The sequence below is a fragment of the Rattus norvegicus genome, chromosome 2, assembly GCF_036323735.1.
Source record: "Rattus norvegicus strain BN/NHsdMcwi chromosome 2, GRCr8, whole genome shotgun sequence".
Taxonomy (NCBI): domain Eukaryota; kingdom Metazoa; phylum Chordata; class Mammalia; order Rodentia; family Muridae; genus Rattus; species Rattus norvegicus.
The window spans coordinates 216,403,622-216,426,415 of NC_086020.1; the positions used below are offsets into that span (position 1 = coordinate 216,403,622).

Genomic DNA, 22,794 nt, shown 5'->3' on the forward strand with positions numbered 1-22,794 from the left:
ACAAATATATAGAAAAAGACACACAGCTTCATGCCCACAGACACACAAAGATGCAGATATACACAAATATACACACATACTTACACAGGCATATGTTTGTACACATGTGCACATATACATATCTGGATAGAGAGACAGACATGCTCATAAATGAACAAACATGCACATGCATGCACAGACATAAAGACACGGTAACATAAATATTAGTACATTTAGCCATACATAGAGACAAACATACACACACTCACATAAACACACACACATACACACACATACACACACACACACACACACACACACACGAAGATAACAGACACCACCTAGACATACACAAACAGGCACATATAAACAGAGAGATACACAGATATGTACTCAGACACACATTCATACAAAGATATATTCACATACTATTACAATGTAGAAGCACACATTTAGAGGAACATAGATAGAATCATGCACAACACACACACACACACAGACACACACACAAACTCACAAACACACACACCTAAGTATAGTGATAAAATCATTTAATTTATATGTTTCTAATAAAAAACATTTAATCAAAAAACTAAACAAAAACTATTTAGTCAATAGTGACATTTAATTTACTTAAATTTTCTTAGCTCTGTGATGGCTGCAGCACCCGTGTTCTCTGGGCTCCTTTAGGAAGGACATGTGCTGATTTAAAGGAAGGGATTAAAATAGAACTCTTCACAACAATAACCCAGGGTTGTAAATGTAGAGAGTTTTATATTACAGATTCATGTGAAGGATAACAACAGAGTCAGTGAACTATAGTCATTTCCTACTTTTGCTTAGAAAATTGATAATTTAAGAAAAGCTAAAACTATCACTGATATTTTCTTAATATGCATTACTATTACTATTAAGAAGAAAACTTGTAAGTATGGACATTACAATTTTCCAAAAGGAGCAGCTAAGAATAATGACAATCCAGGCCAGGTGTGGTAATAATTGTCTCTAAGTCCAGCGCTTGAAAGGCAGAAGCAGGCAAACCTCTATGAGTTGGAAGGCAATCCTGTATACAAAATGGAGTTGAGGACAGCCAGGGCTACATAGAGAGACTCTGTCTCTGAAATCAAATTGGAAACTAACAAGCAAACAAACAAGTAAAGAACAAGGCCCTTCAATTACAGTATTCTAGAGGAGTCCACATAGACACTACAATACTTGGCACCAAGAATCATGTCCAATATTTGAATATTTAGTGTCTTTTTTCTATTTCTTATTCGATACTTTTTATTTACATTTCAGATGTTATCCCCTTTCCCTGTTTCCTGTCCATAAACCTTATTCCAGTCCTCAACTCCATCTTCTACGAGGGTGTTCCTCCACCCATCCAACCACCACTTCCCACCTCCATGCCCTGATATTCTCTTACACTGGCCGGTTGAACCTTGGCAGGACGAAGGGCTTCTCCTCGCATTGTTGCCCAACAAGGCCATCCTCTGCTACATATGAGGCTGGAGTCGTGGGTCTGTCCATGTGTACTCTTTGGATGGTGGTTTAGTCCTTGGGCACTCTGGATGATGGTGCTGTTGTTCTTATGGGGTTGAAAGCCTCTTCAGATTCTTCCATCCTTTCTCTAACTCCTCTAATGGGGAGCCCATTCTCAGTTCAATGGTTGCCCGTGAACACCCGCCTCTGTCTTTGTCATGCTCTGGCAAAGCCTCTCAGGAGACAACTGTATCAGTTTCCTGTCAGCATGCAATTCTTGACATCAGCACTATTATCTGGGTTTGGTGGCTGTATGTGTATGGTCTAGATCCCCATGAGGGGAAGTGTCCAGATGCCCTTTCCTTCAGTCTCTGCTCCAAACTTGGTCTCTGTATTTCCTCCTATGAATATGTTTGTTCTCCTTCTGAGGAGAGAAGCATGTGCACTTTGGTTGTCCTTCTTCTTGAGTCTCATGTGATCGGTGGATTGTATCTTGGGCAATACAAGCTTTTGGGCTAATATCCACTTATCAGTGAGTGCATACCATGTGTGTTTTTTTGTTTTTGTTTTTGTTTTTTTTTTTTTTGTGACTGGGTTACCTCACTCCATTTGCCTATGAATTTCATGAAGTCATTGTTTTTGATAGCTGAGCAGTACTCCATTGTGTAAATGATCATTTTCTGTATCCAGTCCTCTGTTGAGGGACAACTTTCCAAGTTCTAGCTATTATAAATAAGGCTGCTAAGAACATAGTGGATCATGTGCTGTTGATAACTGTTGGAACATCTTTTGGGTATATGCCCAGGAGTGGTAGGGCTGGGTCCTAAGGTTAAGTATTATGCCCAATTTTCTGTGGAACCTCTAAACTGAATTTTAGAATGCTTGTACTAATATGCAATCCCACCAACAATGGAGGAGTATTCCTCTTTCTCCACATCCTTGCCAGCATCTGCTGTCACCTGAGTTTTTTATCTTAGCCATTCTGACTGGTGTGAGGTGGAATCTCAGGGTTGTTTTGATTTGGATTTCCCTGATGGCTAAGGATGCTGAACATTTCTATAGGTGCTTTTTGGCCATTCGATATTCCTCAGCTGAAAATATTTTGTTTAACTCTGTACCCCATTTTTAATAGGGTTATTTGGTTCTCTGGAGTCTAACTTCTTGAGTTCTTTGTATATTTTGGATATTAGCTCTCTATCACATATAGGGTTGGTAAACATCTTTTCCCAATCTGTTGGTTGCCCTTTTGTCCTAATGACAGTGTCTTTTGCCTTACAGAAGCTTTGCAATTTTTTGAGGTCCTATTTATCATTTCCTGATCTTAGAGCATAAACCATCGGTGTTCTGTTAAGGAAACTTTCCTCAGTCTCCATGTGTTTGAGGCTCTTCCCCATTTCTTCTTCTTTAGTTTGAGTGTATCTAGTATTATGTGGAGATCCTTAATCTGCTTGGACGAGATTTGATCCATTTGTAAATGGATGGATTTACATTCTTCTACATGCTGACCTCCAGTTGAACCAGCATCATTTGTTGAAAATGTTATCTTTTATCCAATGGATGGCTTTAGCTCCTTTGTCAAAGATCAAGTGACTATAGATGTGTGAGTTCGTTTCTCGGTCTTCAATTCTGTTCCATTAATCTATTTACCTGTCTCTGTACAAATACCATGCATCTTTTATCACTATTGCTCTGTAATACTGCTTGAGGTCAGGGATTGAGATTCCACCAGAAGTTCTTTTAGTGTTGAGTATAGTTTTTGATATCCTGGGTTTTTTGTTATTCCAAATGAATTTGAAAATTGCTCTTTCTAACTCTGTGAAGAATTGAGTTGGAATTTTGATGGGGATTGCATTGAATCTGTAGATTACTTTTGGCAAATTGGCCATTTTTACTATATTAATCCTGCCAATCCATGAGCATGGGAGGTCTTTCCATCATCTGAGATCTTCTTCAGTTTTTTTCTACAGACACATCAAGTTCTTGTCATACAGATTTTTCACTTCCTTGGTTAGAGTCACACCGATGTATTTCATACTATTTTTGACTATTGTGAAGGGTGTCAATTCCCTAATTTCTTTCTTGGCCTGTTTATCCTTTGCATAGAGGAAGGCTACTGGTTTCTTTGAGTTAATTTTATATCCAGCCACTTTGCTGAAGTTGTTTATCAGGTTTAGGAGTTTTCTGTTGGAATTTTGGGGTCATTTAAGTATACTATCATATCATCTTCAAATAGTTATATTTTGACTTCTTCCTTTGCAATTTGTATCCCTTTGACCTCCTTTTGTTATATGATTGCTCTGGCACTTTAAATATTGAATAGGTAAGGAGAGAGTGAGCAGCCTTGTCCAGTCCCTGATTTTAGTGGGATTGCTTCAAGTTTCTCTCCATTTAGTTTGAGGTTGGCTCCTGGTTTGCTGTATATTGCTTTTACTATGTTTAAGTATGGGTCTTGAATTCCTGATCTTTCCAAGACTTTTAACATGAAGGGGTATTGAATTTGGTCAAATGCTTTCTCAGCATCCAATGAGATGATCATGTGTTTTTTTTTTTTCCTTTGAGTTTGTTAATATAGTGGATTATGTTGATGAATTACCATATATTGAACCATGCCTGCATCCCTACTTGATCTTAATGGATGATCATTTTGATGTGTTCTAGGATTTGGTTTGTGAGAATTTTATTGAGTGTTTTTGAGTTGATATTCATAAGGTGAATGAGTCTGAAGTTCTCTTTTTTTGTTGGGTATTTGTGTGACTTAGGTTTATGTAGAATTGTGGCTTCATGAAAGGAATTGGGTAGTGTTCTCTATGTTTCTATTTTGTGGATCAGTTTGGACAGTATTGGTAGTAGGTCTTCTATGAAGGTCTGATAAAATTCTACACTAAACCCATCTGGACCTGGGCTCATTTTGGCTGGGAGACATTTAATGACTGCTTCTATTGCTTTAGGAGTTATGGGGTTGTTTAGATGGTTAATTGGTCCTGATTTAACTTTGGTACTTGGCATCTGTCTAGAAAATTGTCCGTTTCATCCAGATTTTCTGGTTTTGTTGAGTATAAGACTTTTTATTAGGCCCTGAAGATTTTTTGAATTTCCTCAGTTTCTGTTGTTTTCTCTATCTTTTCAATTTTGATTTTTTTTTAATTTGTATACTCTCTCCATGCCCTTTAGTTAGTCTTGCTAAGAGTTTATCTATCTTGTTGATTTTATCAAAGTACCAGCTCCTGGTTTTGTTGATTCTTTGGATTGCTCCTTTTGTTTCTACTTGGTTGATTTCAGTCCTGAGTTTGATTATTTCCTGCTGTCTACTCCTCTTGGGTGTACTTGCTTCATTTTGTTCTAGAGCTTTTAGGTGTGCTGTCAAGCTGCGATTGTATGTTCTCTCCAGTTTCTTTTGAGAGGCACTCAGAGCTATGAGTTTCCTCTTAGCACCGCTTTCATCGTGTCCCATGAGTTTGGGTATGTTGTGCCCTCATTTTCAATAAAATCTAAAAAGTCTTTAATTTTTTCTCTATTTCTTCCTTGATCAAGTTATCATTGAGTAGAACGTTCTTCAACTTCCATGTACATGTGGGCTTTCTATTGTTTTTGTTGTTATTGAATACTAGCCTTAGTCCATGGTGATTTGATAGAAGGCATGGGATTATTTTGATCTTCCTGTATCTGTTGAGGTCTGTTCTGTGACCAATTATATGGTCAATTTTGGAAAACGTACCATGAGGTGCTGAGAAGAAGGTTTATTCTTTTGTTTTAGGATGAAATGTTCTATAGATATCTGTTAAATCCATTTTGTTCATAACTTCTGTTATTTTCTCTATGTCTCTCTTTAACTTCTGTTTCCATGATCTGTCCATTGATGAGAATGCGGTTTTGAATTCTCTGACTATTATTGTGTGAGGTGCAATGCATACTTTTATCTAGTAAGGTTTCTTTTATGAATGCAAGTTTCTTTGCATTTGGAGCATAGATATTCAGAATTGAGAGTTCATCTTGGTGGATTTTTCCTTTGACGTATATGAAGTGTCCTTCCTTTTTTTTTTTTTTTTTTTTTTGATAACTTTTGGTTGAAAGTTGACTCTTTCTTCCTTTCTTCCTTCCTTCCTTCCTTTCTTTCTTTCTTTCTTTCTTTCTTTCTTTCTTTCTTTCATTCTTTCATTCTTTCCTTGTTATTCAAATGGCTACTCCATCTTGTTTCTTGGGACCATTTGCTTGGAAAATTGTTTTCCAGCATTTTATTCTGAAGGAGTGCTGTGTTTTTCACTGAGATATGTTTCCTGTGTGCAGAAAAATGCTGTGTCCTCTCTTAGTTTCCAGTCTGTTAGTCTATGTCTTTTTATTGGGGAATTTTGTCCATTTATGTTGGGAGATATTAGAGTCCAATGATTGTTATTTCCTGTTATTTTTGTTGGTAGATGTGGAATTATGTTTGTGTGACTACCTTTTTTCTTGGGTTAGTTAAAATTAGATTGCTTTGTTGTTTTTTCTGGGTGTAGCTTCCCTCCTTTTGTTGAAGTTTTCCATCTGTTATCCTTTGTAGGGCTGGATTTGTGGAAAGATACTGTATAAATTTGCTTTTGTCATAGACTATCTTGGTTTCTCCATGTATGTAATTGAGTTTTCTGGATATAGTAGCCCGGGCTTGCATTTGTGTTCTCTTTGGACAATGTCTTATTTTCAGACACAGAACAACTGTTTTTTGAGCTTCTCTGTCAGCTCTACCTCATCTCCAGTCAGCCATGCCCGCACAAGCATCAAATAAGTGCCACCAGGTCATACTTAAAGACTGAATTTTATCTGGGATTATTTTTGACTCAACACTCGCAAAAATCATCCAGCACTAAAACCTACTGTTCTTAGAAATTCAGTCAGAGTTCTCTCTTCAAGTGTTCTCATTTAATATTCTTGTTAATTAATTTATTAAGTGAATATTCATTAGCATTCACTTAGCACATTATTATAGCACAAAAATAGATCAGAGAAAGACTCTGATCAGTTGCTATCAGCACTGTACATCCAGAGAATAAGTAAGTGATATATTAAAAAGACACAGGTGTTGTTATAGCTGGGGTCAATGAAGGATACTCTAAAAAGTATGAACATGAAACACGTTGAGTGCAAATTTGAAAACAAAGTTCTTCAGCACAAAGGAAAAACTAATATAAAAATAATAGAACTTCTTGCAGATTCAATACACTATTTCTGTGAATGTATCCAGATGAATCTAAATTCACACAACCATGCTTGTTACTGTATCACTCATAGTAGCCTATGCTATGGAGTCAGCCTAGGTCCTCTTAATAGATAGATGCACAACGGAATTGTGATAAATATGTACAATAGAGTATGATTCACTGGTAAATAAGAATGGAATTACCTCCTTTGGAATGAGAGCTCCTCAAGTAAAGGAAAAAACTCACATGTAAACAAAGAGTCATCCCATTCTCTCTCTCTCTCTCTCTCTCTCTCTCTCTCTCTCTCTCTCTCTCATATATATGTGTGTGTGTGTGTGTGTGTGTGTGTGTGTGTGTATTTGATCTAGAATTCTGTAAGCTATGAAATTAGAAGAGTTGCTATTTAAAATGAAAGGGGGAGAAAGATGAGGGATGGAGAGAGGATTATAGGATGTGATTATCAATGTACTTTATATTCATACATAGAAATATCAAATGAAACTCCATTTTCACACTTAATGTATGCTGATTTAAAATAGTTTTAAAAGTAGAACCTATAAGAGACAATTCATTGTTTTTTTTTCTACAGATCACATCCAATTCCTGTTACACTGAGAATACATTCTTCTGTGTTTATACAATTTAGTAAATGCCAGGAAAAAGAAATACAATACTGGTAGGATTGCCTATGTTTACTGGGTAATTTTGGATGGAAAATAAATATATGTCACATTATCTAATACAATGATATATAGGTGTATGTCCATCAAACACTTGTTTTGCTAATGTAGTGTTGTATTAGCTGATATGATCAGACTTTTTTTGCCTACATTCCTCGGTAAGTTCGCGAATCTTGGAAGCCCATTATTTGGATAACATCTGTTTGGACAGACTTAGTGTTTTTCTAGTATCATTAATTTCATATTTGTTATTAAATTTAGATTCATTTGCTATGACCAGAGCTTTAAAAATTCATATATATGGGCATAAACACACCTTTAAGAATTTTTGTTGTTCAGTTTTGAATCACTTTTGACCCGATTTAGACTAAGTCTAACTTATGATCTCCATTTGTCGAAAAATTTGAGGAAAATATGACTGTAACTTTCATTCTTACATAATTGTTCCTAGAATCAACTTATAATATTTTCCCACAAGCAATAAGATGTTGTGGGAAATTTTCCTCTTCCAATCATATATCTTCATACATTTTAGACCCCTTTATTCTTTATGCTATATTTATTTGTTCAAACATTAGGACAAGTACTTTTCAAATTATTGAATTATTTTATCACTCGAATTGATAAATACATTTGAATTACGCTTTTCTAGGCCAGGTTTTAAATCCACATAGGTCTCATAAGGGCAGCACAATAGTTTTCATCTGTAAGTTCTGTGTCCCTACAGCAAAATGGAAATCAGAAATGGAAAGATCTCTGGACATTCTCAGGCCAATTAGCATGAAAAATGAAGAGACACTATATTAAACAATGTAGATGTGAAGATGGTTGCCCAAGTTTGTCATTTGACTTACACATGTGCATTGTGGCACAAATGTACCTACCTGCACACACAGATATGTGGCCATATACTTTGAAATGTATAAGTGTAAAACTATTCATATCTATGCATAAGTATTTCTTTAATTATATATATATAACATATAATATATATATATATATGCATGGGAGCATTTATAAAAATTACTTGTTTATATGATAGATGTTATATCATATATATCACTATACCAATGCTGGCCAGGAATGTACTCTATCAGGATGGTATTGAAGTATGGCAGTACTCTTGCTTCAGCCTCTGAATGTTGAGATCACAGGTGTAAGGTATCAAGGATCTAAATATTGTGTACATCAACACATCATTTTGTTGAAGGTTTATTTTTTTCTACCAAAGTAAGTTTCAAATTATTTTACAAATTATCCTGAATTCTTGATTTTTTTTGTTCTATTTGCTACCCAACCAATTATAATAATCCCAGTATTTCAACAGAAATACTATCCCTGGAAACAGGTATGGCTCATTACAAGAAATGTAGCAACAATTAATACCATTTATAAAATGCAACTAAAATTCAATGCTTCTTTAACCTATTTCTGTACCATTCTGCTTTATTCTTCAATTTTTCAAACATGAAGTAAGTGCTGCAAAAATATTAACTATATACCCCAAATTTTCATAAACTGCAAGCTATAATTGTTCCAGACCTAAGTTGAAAGAATGTTCATTGTAGTATCAGTAAAGGTCTGCTGAGTTACATGAACAAAGTTCATTAAATGTATTTATGAAGCTAATCTCTACAATAAGACATGTAATGGGTATTCATGTTTTCCATATCAAATATAAGTTAACTATCTACAACTTTCCATTTGCCTGTTTCCTACCAATGCAGCTTCATATCACAACTCCTCTTGCCAACTTGCTTTATCTGATACCAAAATTTTCTTAAAATCATTCAAATATATTTTATAGTGGGGCATAGTGATTACTAAGGAAGTTGTGGGAGGGAGGGAGCTTACTTCTGTGAAGTGTTTCATGGCATTTCCTTAATTTCCATGATAATGTTGTTTTGTCTCATTTGTCCCAGTCCTTTGTGAATATAATGATTTCTGACTCTCTATGCATGTGCTTTAGGATCTTGGTTTGAAAGATTTTAGGTCATTTTCCCCCAATACCAAATCCTATAACCTAAGATAGAATGTCTAAAATCATCCATTTTAGGATGATGTAAAATCATAATAATTTGAAAGTGGAGTAATAGAGGATACAGGAATAGTAGGTTCTTATCCCATAATGACTTGGGAAAGTATTCATGCACTGTTCTCCAGAGCTTTCTTAGGGATAATTCCAAGAACAATACATGACTAGGCTAATAAGTGAAGTGATATAATTATACAGAAATTTAATCACATTCATGAAAAATATAAAATCTTGCTTATGAAAATTACTTTTATAGAAACAATCTGCTTAAAATGTTTATTCCAATGGTTAAGAGCCAATTTCCATAGTTTTTGAATAAATACATTGTCCAAAGACTGGATCTTTCCTATTAAATACATTTTACCTGAAAAGAGTGTTATTATATGAGACAAATTATTGGTATAAAAATGATACATGGTTGAAATTCAAGTTGTCACACTTATTTAACAAAGACCTGGTATTTCCCTAAAGACCATGCTTAACTGTGAAACTGAGAAAAGAGCATCTTTAGATTCACTGTCAGTTCATGCACGACGTGAAATGTTTGCTAAACTTCACACATAGATTTCTTCAGTGCACCACACAATTTCAGGAAAATAATTCTAACTTCAAGCCAAATAACTCTACATTATTTTTTATTTTAGACTAGAAAATACTATCCTTTAGAAAAGTCTATAGTATAGTTGACAACAGAACATGTAAATGAGCAGAAAAATAAAGGTCACATACATATAAAACCTCTTCATTATTATTCCATTTAAGGTTACCAGTGAGGTGCACTAAAATTTTAATTATTAACAATACACTATTGATAGCCCCATTTTATGTCATAAATTGTGTCTGGCTTCATACTTTGTCAAAATATGCATTATCTATTATCTTATTGCTTCCTTTAGCTCTAAATCTGACACGGAAACAAAAAAGTTAAAACTAATTAACAAGGAAAAGGGTAAATAAATCAACTAATATTAAAATGCTATAGGGACTCATTACATGTGCAAAACTCATTAGAAAAACAGCTTTTGGCTTTGACTGGAAGCTTTGAAGGCTTAGATCTGCTTAATTTGATGTCACCTTAAAGACTTGTAGAACTGGAATTGTCTATTAGACGTTTTGCTCATTAGGAGTTGAATAAGAATGGACCCATAGGCTCATGTATTTGAATGCTTGGTCCGTAGTTAGTGAAACTGTTTGGGGAGGATTAGGTGGTATGGCCTTGTTGGAGTAAGTGTAACCTTGCTAGAGCAGATGTAACAGTGGATTGGGGCCTTAAGGCTTTAAAAGCACACAGAAGGCACCATCTCTCTCTATCTCTCCCTATCTCTATCTCTCCCCTGACTGAGGATCGGGAGGTGAAGCTCTCAGATTATGCTACAGTGCCTGTTTTGCAAACAAGTGTTCAACTAAATGCTTTATTTTATATATCATGGTGTCTGTTTATAGCAATAGAACAATAACAAAGATAGAAACTGATACCAGAAGTGGGGTCTTGCTGTCACAGGCATGATCATGGTGTTGTTTAGAAAAATATGAATGATATTTGGATATTGGGTTAGAAAAAGTGTTGAGTACTTTAAGTGAGGTTTAATATACTATTCTAGTAAGACCATTGAAGACAGTGGTATTGAAAACAATATAGATTTTTACACAAGAAGTTTAGGTGGGAAGAATATTAGCACAAGAGTTTTTAGGGGGAAGAATATTAGCAGCTGGTATAGAGACCATTCATATGATATTTTCATAAAGAATGTAGCTGTTTTCTGCCATTGTCCAAAAACAGTCTTTCTGATGTTAACTAGAAGAGTTGGGGATTAACGAGATTTAAAGACAGACCAGTACTGACTGGGTCTGGTTGTTATTATTAATCATTTTTATAATGTCTTAAAATGAACAGGTACTTGGTTTTACCCTGTACCCAGAACTGAACCGATCCAACAACTCTCTGTAACCCTATCCTGTATAGGAGACAGCTGGAATCTTAGAAGTATGAACAACCCTGAGAGCTCAGAGGAGACAACTACTTCTGCTCACATTCCTGGCCCACGAGGTACTGGCCTAGTGCCCTCCGTGCCCCCTGGGCACAGGAACCTAGGAGCAGTCAGGGGCAGGGCTTTTCCAGTTTCTGCCTTGCCCACAAGCTGAAAGCCAGTCGCCAGGAATGCCAACACACATGAGAGCAGAGGTAAGACCAACTCTTCTGTTCTGAGCATCCCACTTGGGAGCCTCAGGACACACAAAAGCAGGAACAGTCTAGGACAGGACATTTCCAGTTTCTGCCTGTTCTCAGAAGTGAGGAAAATCCTGAGAGCTCGGTGGAGACCACCACTTCTGCTCACATTGCTGGCCCAAGAAGAACCTGCCTAGTGCCCTCTGGATACAGGAATTTAGGATCAGTCATGGTCAGAACACTTCCAGTTTTTGCCTGAGTCCAGAGCTGAAAGCAAGTCTCCAGGACTGCTGTCACATGTGAGAGCATTGCTTCTGCTCCCAGCCACCTGCCTAGAGGCTTCGGGACACACAAACTCAGGAGCAGTTCTCTGTTCCCAGATGCAGCTGAAAGAAAATAGGTCTACAGGAGTGCTGACACACAGGCTTACAGGAGGATCAAGCCACTGTCAGAGACTGAAAGACAAGCAAGCTACCACCAGAGACAACCTCATGTTGGGAGAGGCAAGCACAGGAAACTAAGCAACAGAAACCAAGACTAATGGCATCATCAGAGTCCAGTACTCTCAACAAAGCAAATACTGGATATCCATACACACTGGAAAAGAAGATTTGGATTTAAAGTCACACTCAGGATGATGATTGAGGACATTAAGAAGGATATAAATAACTTTCTTAAACAAATACAGGACAACACAAGTAAACAAGTAGAAGCACTTAAAGAGGAAACACAAAAATCCCTTAAGGAATTACATAAAAACACAACCAAACAGATCAAGGAATTGAACAAAACCATCCAGTATTTAAAAATGAAAATAGAAACAACAAAGAACAAACAAAAACAAAGTAACAAAGGGAGACAATACTGCCGATAAAAAAAACCTAGGAAAGAGATCAGGAGTCATAGATACAAGCTTCCCCAACAGAATACAAGAGATAGAAGAGAGAATCTTGAGGCAGAAGAAACCACAGAAAACATGAACACAACCATCAAAGATAATGTAAAAGGCAGAAAGGTCCTAACCCAAAACATCCAAGAAATCCAGAACACAATGAGAAGATCAAACCTAAGGATAACAGGTAGAGAAGAGAGTGAAGACTCCCAATTTAAAGAGCTAGTAAATATCTTCAAAAAATTATAGTATAAAACTTCCCTAACTTAAAGAAAGAGATGCCCATAAACATACAAGAAGCCTACAGAACTCCAAATAGATTGCACCAGAAAATGAATTCTTCCTGTCACATAATAGTCAACACACCAAATGCACAAAACAAAAAAGAATATTAAAAGCAGTAAGGGAAAAAGGTCAAGTAACATATAAAGGCAGACCTATCAGAATTACACCAGACTTCTCATCAGACTATGAAACCCAGAAGATCCTGAGCAAATGCATACAGATTCTAAGAGAACACAAATGCCAGTCAGGCTACTTATCTAGCAAAACTCTCAATTAACATAAATGGAGAAACCAAGATATTCCATGACAAAACCAAATTTATGCAATATCTTTCCAGAAATCCAGCCCTACAAAGGAAAATAGATGGAAAACTCCAACACAATGAGGGAAACTACACCCTAGAAAAAGTAAGAAAGTAATCTCATTGCAGCGAACCCAAAAGAAGAAAGGACACAAACATAATTCCACTTCTAACAACAAAAATAACAGGAAAAAAACAAGCACTATTTCTTAATAGCTTCTAACATCAATGGACTCAATTCCCCATTAAAAAAGAAATAGACTAACAGATGGAAACATAAAGAGCACCCAGAATTTTGCTGCATGCAGGAAACACACCTCTGTGACACAAACAAACACTACCTCAGAATAAAATAAAAGACTGGAAAACAACTTTCTAAGTAATGGTCCTAAGAAACAAGCTGGGATAGTCATTCCAATATTGAAAAAAAATCAACTTTCAACCAAAAGTTATCCAAAAACATAAGGACACTTCATATTTATCAAATGAAAAATTCACCAAGATGAATGCTCAATTCAGAATATCTATACTCCAAATGCAAGGGCACCTATATTCATAAAAGAGACCTTACTGAGGCTCAAAGCACACATTGCACCTCACACAATAATAGTGGGCGATTTCAACACCCACTCTCACCAATGGACAGATCATGGAAACAGAAATGAAGAGAGACACAGAGAAACTAACAGAAGTTATGAACCATATGGATTTAGCAGATATCTATAGAACATTTCATCCTAAAACAAAAGAATATACCTTCTTCTCAGCACCTCATGGTGCCTTCTCCAAAATTGACCATATAATTGGTCACAAAACAGGTCTCAACAGATATAAGAAGATTGAAATAATACCATGCATCCTATCAGATCACCATGATCTAAGGCCGGTCTTCAATAACAACAAAATAACAGAAAACCCACATATACATGGAAGTTTAGCAACAATCTACTCAATGATAATTTGATCAATGAAGAAATAATAAACAAAATTAAAGGCTCTTTACAATTTATTGAAATTGAAGGCACATCATACCCAAACTTATGGTATACAATGTAAGCAGTGCTAAGAGGACAATTCACAGCTCTGAGTTCCTCCAAAAAGAAACTAAACAGAGCATATACTAGCTAGCAAATTGACAGCACACCTGAAAGCACTAGAACAACAACAACAAAACAATAACAGCAACAACAATAACAACAACAAAAACCAAATATACAGAAGAGGACTCGATGGCAGGAAATTATCAAATTTAGACCTGAAATCAACAGAGTAGAAACAGAAAGAATTATACAAAGGATCAACAAAACCAGGAGCTGGTTCTTTGGGAAAATCAACAAGATAGATAAACCCTTAGCTAGACTAACGAGAGGACACAGAGCATGTATTCAAATTAACAAAATCAGAAATGAAAAGGGGAGATATAACAACTGAATCTGAGGAAATTAAAAAAATCATCAATTCCTCCTACAAAAGCTTATATTGAACAAAACTGGAAAATCTGGATGAAATGGACAATTTTCTAGACTGATTCCAGGTACCAAAGTTAAATCAGGATCACATAAACCAATAAACCCTAAATAGCCCATTGTTAAAAGTCTCCCAAACCAAAAAAAAAAATAAAAAATAAAAAGCCCCGACCAGATAGGTTTAGTGCAGAATACTATCTGACCTTCATAGAAGACCCAAAACCAATACTGTCCAAACTGATCCACAAAATAGAAAGAGAAGGAACACTAGCCAATTCCTTCTATGAGGCTTTTACATAAATCACACAAAGACCCAACAAAGAAAGAGAACTTCAGAACAATTTCCCTTATGAATATCAATGCAAAAATACTCAATAAAATTCTCACAAACCAAATCCAAGAACACATCAAAATGATCTTACCTTATGATCAAGTAGGCATCAACCCAGGTATGAAGGGATTGCTCAATATATAGAAATCCATCAATGTAATCAATTATATAAACAAACTCAAAGGAGAAAAACACATGATCATTTCATTAGATGCTGAGAAAACATTTGACATAATTCAACATCCCTTCATGATGAAAGTCTTGGAAAGACCAGGAATTCAAGGCCCATATCTTAACATAGTAAAAGCAATATACAGCAAACCAGTAGCCAACATCAAACTAAATGGAGAGAAACTTGAAGAAATCTCACTAAAATCAGGGACTAGACGATGTTGTCCTTTCTCAACTTATATATATTTGAATTCCTAGCCAGAGCAATCAGACAACAGAAGGAGGTCAAAAGGATACAGATTGGAAAGGAAGAAGTCAAAATATCACTATTTGAAATGATATGATAGTATAATTAAGGGACCCCAAAATTTCCACCAGTGAACTACTAAACCTGATTAACAACTTCAGCAGAGTGGCTGGGTATAAAATTAAGTCAAACAAATCAGAAGGCTTCCTTTAATCAAAGAATAAACAGGCTGAGAAAGAAATTAGGGAAATGACACTCTTCACAATAGTCACAAATAACATAAAATACTTCAGTATGATTCTAACCAAGCAAGTGAAAGATCTGTATGACAAGAACTTCAAGTCTCTGAAGAAAGAAATTGAAGACCTCAGAAGATGGAAAGATCTCCCATGCTTACACATTGGCAGGATTAATAGAGTAAAAATGGACAGTTTGCCAAAATCAATCTACAGATTCAATGCAATCAAAATCAAAATTCCAACTCAATTCTTCATGGAGTTAGAAAAAGCAACTTGCAAATTCATTTGGAATAACAAACAAAATAAAACAAAACAGGATAGCGAAACCTATTCTTAACAATAAAAGAACTGGAGGAATCACCATCCCTGAACTCAAGCAGTATTACATAGCAATAGTGATAAAAACTGTATACTATTGTTACAGACACAGGCAGGCAGATCAGTGGAATAAAATTGAAGACCCAGAAGTGAACCCACAGACCTGTGGTCCCTTGATCTTTGAGTAAGGATTTAAAACAATCCAATGGAAGAAAGATATCATTTTCAACAAATGGTGATGGTTCAACTGGAGGTCAACATGTAGAAGAATGCAAATCGACCCATTCTTTTTGTCCTACATAAAGATTAAGTCCAAATGAATCAAGGACTCCCACATACAACTAGATACACTCAACCTAACAGAAGAAAAAGTGGGCAAGAGTCTCGAACACACAGGCACTGGAAAAAATTTCCTGAACAAAACAGCATTGGCTTATGCTCTAAAATCAAGAATCAACAAATGGGACCTCATAAAACTGCAAAGCTTCTGAAAGGCAAAGGACACTGTCAATAGGAAAAAACAGCAACCAACAGATTCGAAAAAGATTTTTAACAATCCTACATCTAATAGAGGGCTAATATCCAATATACAAAGAACTCAAGAACTTAGACTCCAGAGAATCAAATAATCCCATTAAAAATGGGGTACAGAACTAAACAAAGAATCCTCAACTGAGGTATATCGAATGACTAAGTACCTAACAAATGTTCAACATCCTTAGTCATCAGGGAAATGCAAATCAAACAACCCTGAGATTCCACCTCATACCAGTCAGAATGGCTAATATCTAAAACTCAGGTGATAACAGATGCTGGCAAGGATGTGGAGAAAGAGGAACAATCTTCCATTGTTGGTGGGACTGCAAACTGGTACAACCACTCTGGAAAACAGTCTGGAGGGTTCCTCAGAAAATTGGACATTCTACTACCTGAGGACCCAGCTCTACCTCTCCTGGGCATATACCCAAATGATGCCCCAACATATAACAAAAATACATGCTCCACTATGTTAATAGCAACATTATTTATAATAGTCAGAAGCTGGATAGAATCTAGATGTCCTTCAACAGAGGAATGGATACAGAAAATGTGGTACATCTACACAATGGAGTACTACTCAGCTATCAAAAACAATGACTTCATGAAATTCTTATGCAAATGGATAGAAATAGAAAATATCATCCTAGGTGTGGTAACCCAATTCTCTGCCCCCAGGAAAAAAATCACACATGGGATGCACTCACTGATAAGTGGATATTAGTCCAAAAGCTCAAATTACCCAAGATACAATCCACAGACCATAGGAAGCACAAGAAAGACAATCAAAGTGGGGATGCCTCAGTCCTTCTTAAAAGGGAGAAGAAAATTATTTTTAGGAGTTGATATAGAGACAAATTTTGGAGCAGACACTGAAGGAATGGCCATTTAGAGCCTGCCCCCATGGGTATATAATCGATGTATATACAGTCACTAAAACTAGACAATATGGATGAATCCAAGAAGTGCATGCTGACAGTTGCCTGATATAGCTATCTCCTAAAAGGCTCAACCTGAGCATGTCAATACAGAGGCCAATGCTAGCACCAAACCATTAAACTGAGAACAGGGTCCCATTGAAGGAGTTAGGAAAAGGATTGAAGGAACTGAAGGGGTTTGCAACCCCATAAAAACAACAATACTCACCAACCACAGCTCTCAGGGACTAAACAATTACCCAAAGTGTACACACGGACAGATCCATGGCTCCAACTGCTTAAGTAGTGGAGGATGGCCTTGCTGAGTACGAACGGGAGGAAAAGCCCTTGGTCCTGCTAAATTGGATCCCCCAGTGTAGGGGAATGTCAGTGCAGTTAGGTGGGAAGTAGGGTGGTTGGGGAGAGGGAATACCCTTACAGATGAAGGGAGAGGGAGATGGGACATGGGGCTTATCGAAGGAAAACCAGGAAAGGGAATAACATTTGAAATGTTTATAAAAACATCCATAGATAGATAGATAGATAGATAGATAGATAGATAGATAGATAGATAGATAGATAGATAGATAGATAGAATAGGTACAAGCAAGGCAATAAGATATACAAGGTATAATGTTTGAGGGGCAAGTAAGACCAGGAAATATATTGTCGTAGGCACATCTTGTGCTGATAGAAGAGAAGTTTTAAGAAAGTCTAATGCTAAATGTAAGAAAATGATAAAAAATAATAAAAGACTACATCAAGTAATCCTTCACCTTGTTAAAGAAATAGATCTGAATAATTTTCTCTACCTAAAAAAAACATCAACACATAAAAGTTTATACAGTTTATACCACTTTAAGTCCTGGAGGGATCAGGTAGCAAGAAATATCAAAGCCTTTAGACACAAGGTTCTGGATTTAGTGTCAAGAAAGATACAAGAACAAGGATTTTGTATTTTCCCAGTGTTAAGGAAAGCTTCTGGCTAAGAGTTTTCCAGGCATGTGTCACAAGCACCACTGTGGGGTTGATTGGGAGGCCCTGGCATGAAGCTTTAATTGTGAAGGCTGAATTGTGTTGAAGATTCCAAGATGTTAGAGGTGCCAGAGCCACGGGATATCTACCAAGCAAAGTTGCTAACAAAGTATGGGATTAGATCAGGAGAAAAAATTATGTTTCAAAGAACTATCATCACAAGGGGAGAGCCATCTAAGGCGGAATTTAGAGCTATTGCTTCTAGCTTTTTGTCTTGTATATTCTGTGTTTTTCTTTATTGTTTTTGTTTTTAATTTGTATGTTTGTTTGTTTCTTTGTTCCTTGGTTGATTCTATGTGATGTTACTGTTAGTAGATTGGCTTAGGTCTCAGAATGGACATTGGACTTATAAACTGCTTTACTGTGGTAGACTATTGGGACTTTTGACTAAATGATTATAAACTATGATATGGCTACAAGACTATGAAAGCCAGTGAGTGGAATGTGTTGGCTTTATTTGACTAAAAATGCCATTCCATAGGCTCATATGTTTGAATACTTAATCCCAAGTTAGTAGAACTATTTAACAAGAATTCAGAGTTGGGGCCTTGTTGGAGTTTATATAACCTTGTTGGAAAAGGTATTCCCTTGGCTTGGGCATTAGGTTTCCTCATACCCCACTTTCTCCCTCTCTCTCTGTCTTTCTCTCTGTCTCCCTCTCTGTCTCTGTCTCTGTCTCTCTTTCTCTCTCTCTCTCCCTCTCTCTCTCTCTCTCTCTCTCTCTCTCTCTCTCTCTCTCTGTCTCTCTCATCTCTCTGCTCACTACCCTATGGATCTAGTATAAAGCCCTCATATACTGTTTTAATGCCATACCTGGACTTCTCATCACAATGATCATGAACTAACCTCTAAAACTTTTAAAAAATTGCTAGTTAAAGGATTCCTTTATAAGACTTACCTTGGTCAAGCACGGCATACCCTTTTGGCAATAGAACAGTAACAGCTTTCATCTCAATATGCTTTTTTGTGGTGCCAATTTAAATAGTTTTATTATTCCATGTTACTTGTTTTGGGTCCCTGTGAAACAATGCTATACCCTCTACTTGGACAGACTTAATCCACCTCTTCAATGGTGGGGCTTGAAGAAACACCACCAGATGGAGGAGCTCCCCCACCAGGGAAGCTACCAGGCTTTCCTCCAGGCATGCCACCAGCACTCTGGTACAGCTTGGTAATGATAGGGTTGCAGACCTTCTCCAGTTCTTTCTGCCGATGCTCAAATTCTTCCTTCTCTGGAGTCTGGTTCTTATCCAGCCAGCTGATGATTTCATTCACTTGTCAAGAATCTTCTGTTTGTCTTCATCATTGATCTTGCCTTGATGTTTCTCATCTTCAACAGTTGTTGAAAACATAAGACTCCAGTGAGTTCTTGGAGGAAACCATATCTCTCTGGTTCTCATCCTCAGCTTTGTACTTCTCAGCTTCTTGGACCAGGCACTCAATATCCTCCTTACTCAAGCGGACCTCGTCATTGGTGATGGTGATCTTGTTCTCCTTTCCTGTGCTCTTATCTACAGCAGAAACATTGAGGATGCCATTGGCATCAATGTCAAAAGTAACCTCAATCTGAGGAACCCCACGGGGTGCTGGAGGTATGCCTGTGAGCTCAAATTTCCCAAGCAGGTTGTTGTCCTTGGCCATGGCCCTTTCACCTTCATATGCCTGGATGAGTACACCTGGCTGGTTGTCAGAGTAGGTGGTGAAAGTCTGGGTCTGTTTGGTGGGAATGGTGGTATTGCGCTTGATGAGGACAGTCATGACTCCACCAGCAGTGTCAATCCCAAGGGAAAGAGGAGTGACATCCAAGAGCAGCAGATCCTGAACATTCTCAGACTTGTCTCCAGATAGAATGGCTGCCTGGACAGCTGCACCATAGGCAACAGCTTCATCAGGGTTAATGCTCTTATTCAGTTCTTTCCTATTGAAGAAGTCATGCAGAAGTTTCTGAATCTTGGGGATTCTGGTAGAGCCACCCTTCAGGACAATATCATGGATCTGTGAGTTGTCTAGTTTGGCATCTCGAAGTGTCTTCTCTTCAGGGTCCAGTGTGCCACGAAACAGGTCAGCATTCAATTCCTCAAATCGAGCACAGGTAGTGGAGGTGTAGAAGTCAATTCCCTCATAGAGAGAATCAATCTCAATACTGACCTGGGTGCTGGAAGAGAGGGTGTGCTTGGCCCACTCACAGACAGTGCAGAGACACCGAACAGCTCTCTTGTTCTCACTGATGTCCTTCTTGTGCTTTTGTTTAAACTCAGCAATTAAATGGTTGACCATTCGGTTGTCAAAGTCTTCTCCACCCAAGTGGGTGTCTCCAGCTGTTGATTTGACTTCAAAAATTCCATCCTCGATAATGAGGATTGACACATCAAAAGTCTCACCTCCCATGTCAAAAATCTGCACATTCCTTTCAGCTCCGACCTTCTTATCTAAGTCGTAAGCAATAGCAGGCGGCTCTTTGATAATTCGAAGTACACTGAGGCCAGCAATAGTTCCAGCGTCTCTTGTTGCCTGCTGCTGAGAGTCATTGAAGTAAGCTGGCACTGTGACCACAGCATGGGTAACAGTCTCTCCTAGGTGAGTTTCTGCAATTTCTTTCATCTTTGTCAGAACCATTGAGGACACTTCCTCAGAGTAAAAACTTTTGTATCCCCTTTGTATCCGACTTGGACCTTGGGCCTGCCTGCATCATTCACCACCATGAAGGGCCAGTGCTTCATGTCAGACTGAACAACAGCATCATCAAACCTATGTCCGATCAGACATTTGGCATCAAAAACTGTGTTGGTGGGGTTCATTGCAACCTGATTCTTGGCCATATCCCCAATTAATCGTTCTGTGTCAGTGAAAGCAACAGAGCTCGGCATGGTGCGGTTATCCTGGTCATTGGCAATTATATCCACCTTTCCATGCTGGAAGACACCCACACAGGAGTAGGTGGTGCCAAGACCAATGCCAACTACAGGTCCCTTAGACATGATTGCTTGTGTCTAGGCCCGGCTATGCTGATGACAAGACCATGCAGAGACCTGAGAGCTGACTCCGCTTTCAATGAGCTAATTTCAATATTGTCAAGCTATGGTTTCTGATTGGTCAACTATAACATTTGCAATAAATAAATTATAATTTTGGCCTTCATTATAGTGTTTTTTCTCTATCAGTAATTGTTTTAAGATTGGAAACTATTAATCCTTAAGCCTTTTGACCCATTTTTCATCATGGCTTGTTTGAACTGTACCGAATGTAAGATTTCATTGCATTGTATTTCAGTATTTTTATTAATTCATGCATATCCAGCCACATTTTTGACAGATTCCTCTTTAATACCTGGGAATATACTAATGAAAAATCATGTATAAGTAGATAAAATCGTGAGGCAAATGAAGGAAAGAAAGAGGAACAAAAGATCATAAATTATCTTCATAGTTAGCATGAACTTGATTACATTAACATCTGAAAATATTGAGCTGAACTAATCAGTCATAAAAAAATCAGAGTTTTAAAAGTCAGTAAGGAGACAATGGCCTATATCTGACTTGTGCATATATGTGTCTAAGTAAAATCTTAAAACAATGTTTCTGGGGCTGGAGAGATGGCTCAGAGGTTAAGAGCACTGACTGCTCTTGCAGAGGTCCTGAGTTCAATTCCCAGGAACCACATGGTGGCTCCCAACCATCTATAATGAGATCTGATGCCCTCTTTGGGTGTGTCTAAAGACAGTGACAGTGTGCTCACATATATGAAATAAATAAATCTTTAAAAAAAACAATGCTTCTGGGAGAAAGGTAAGTGAACTTTAATACGTTTATTATGTATCTTTAAGTATTTGTCTAAAAATTCAAATAAGAAAAATTAATACTTTAGTTGTCAATGTATCCGGTAGGTAAAGGTGACATTATACTTTATTCAAAGTTCAACTTAGATTAAATGCTGCAAGTGGATATTTCTTAAGTACCAGGGAATAGAATACAATTATATATACATTGCTTAAGATTTCAATTTTATAAACTTTTATACAAATGGGTATTTCTTGATTTGATCTATATATCTATTTGTACATACCATTTGGTATGTCAAACATAACTACACACAATAAAGATAATTTAAAACTCAGTAGTATATAGGGCATGTATGTTCAGAAGCCAAAATATATGAAATATTCTTACTTTAAGAAAATATACCTCAGACACTTAGACAATTCAGGTCAAAATGTCCTACTTGGAGGAAAAAGAATAATTTCATTAAAAATTTATATAGAGTATTAGTTATAGATATATTTCAAAAAACAGAACCTTCAGAAGATATGGATATGGGATAGATGGTTATGTACTATATCTAAATGCATTCATTGTATGATATTGTCTAATGGTGTTAAGGGGGAGAAGTATCATATTGTGGTTCAAAGTTAAAGAAAGAGGAGATATGCTTGGAGAAGAATCAATTTGTTTCAAAAGCACAAAGTATGTCTTTTTACATCCTCTTGAAAAGATTCTAAAATATTTCAATCAAAATTAATTCCATTCTTTGAAGATTAAATGTAT

General features: G+C 36.8%; 1 pseudogene; it reads right to left on the minus strand.

Annotated features, from left to right (window-relative positions):
• Positions 1-19,306: 19,306 nt before the first annotated feature.
• Hspa8-ps6 (heat shock protein family A (Hsp70) member 8, pseudogene 6) lies at positions 19,307-21,231 on the minus strand (annotated as a pseudogene).
• Between the last annotated feature and the right edge of the window lie 1,563 nt (positions 21,232-22,794).